Raw genomic sequence first — 1,558 nt, forward strand, 5'->3', positions numbered from 1 at the left:
GAGACCACTTTTGAACTCAAGCAGTCTGGCTTCAGTATGCCTGCCCCTAACCACTGCGCTATACTATACTCATCTATTATATACCATGCATGAATTAGCAGAGAAGCCAGGCTGTTATCCCCAAACTGAGATTCTCTCAGATAATAAAAATCAAACAACAAACCAAATTCTGCCTCTATGACCACCACCTTTATCCCTCGTGAATGATTTTTTCCCCCCAGTAGTTGCAAACACGTTGGGAATTGAAAGGAAAAAAGAGAATTTTAAACATAGGAAAACTTTGATCCAATTGGAAAATTCGTATTCTATCTAGTGCTAAAGCACAGTGTTTCTGTTCTCATTTTGGGAGTCGATTTCAGTTATGTCTGGCCACACGCTGGATAGCAATGGAATAATTTCATAGTGCTCTTATAGGAGTGAGTATCAATGTCAGTGGATGGCTCACCTAAGGTCAGTCTGGTGCTATGAAAGACATGTAAAGGAAAGCTGCACCCACCTTTCCCCCCTAAACCTATCTTCCCAGTGGTGGTTTTGCTGCTGCTTTGCAATGGCGCCCATCCTCTCCCCTTTCATCTTTAGCAAATTTTCAGTGTGGTACCTCCAATAACGGAGGCTTCTTACAAAGGAAATAGACAAGCCAAAGGAACAGCAGGAGGATATTATCAAACTCCCTAAGAATTTAAAAAACTGGACCAATATTCGGACGCAAGAATGTGTAGTGGGGGGATAAGTAAATATTTGTACATATATGTGTGTGTGTGCATGTATAAAAAAAACACTGTTCTGCTTGAGTTATTCTCTTTAGACCCATTGTTAAAGATGAGTAAGTTCTGACTCAGAAACAGGGTCCAAGATAGATTTCCCCCCTCCTTTGTCATCAGAAGAAGACCTGACCACTGCACCGTATATAAAGCATGCCAGTAGGAAGATTAGCTTTACTGTCAAGCATTGTAAGGGTAACAGAAACACACATGTGATTAGATGGTAAAAAGAGTTCACGAGGAATTCATGGTAATATAATATGAGGAACGGGGCCACAACTGCTTCTCCGGTGAGCCTGTAGAGTGCAGACAACCGAGGCCAGTGCAATTTAACATCATGAAAGAACTCCAAAAAACCACACTGAAACAATAATGTACCCCTTTCCGATTTTCATGTGCATTTTGTATAATTTTGACTCTAGGCCTGCTGCTGACAAAGGTGTTTAAAAGGGATTCTCCCGGGCATGTTAGGGATCCTCATCTGGATGGCAAGCACCATGCCTTGTCCTTTTCCGTCCCAGCGGTGCCTCCTAATGAGCTGTGCACCTGGAGCGCCTGGCTGGACTGATTGATTTGACAGGTGGAGGTGGGACAGGGAAGGCTTTAGACCCACCAACCGCAAAAGGCGGTAGCGTGTGGAGCCGAACGTAGGAGGGGTGGGCTAAGGCGGATTCAAACGTCGGAGGCCGAGGTGCCGGGAAGGGGCAGAGGGGCCGAAAGACCTGACGCAGCGGTGGACGTGCCAACGAGGTGGGCACTGGGGGAACCACCCGGCGTGGAGGCGGGGGCGGCGCGCG

This window comes from Hipposideros armiger, unplaced genomic scaffold (genome assembly GCF_001890085.2).
Source record: "Hipposideros armiger isolate ML-2016 unplaced genomic scaffold, ASM189008v1 scaffold_6, whole genome shotgun sequence".
NCBI classification, from domain to species: domain Eukaryota; kingdom Metazoa; phylum Chordata; class Mammalia; order Chiroptera; family Hipposideridae; genus Hipposideros; species Hipposideros armiger.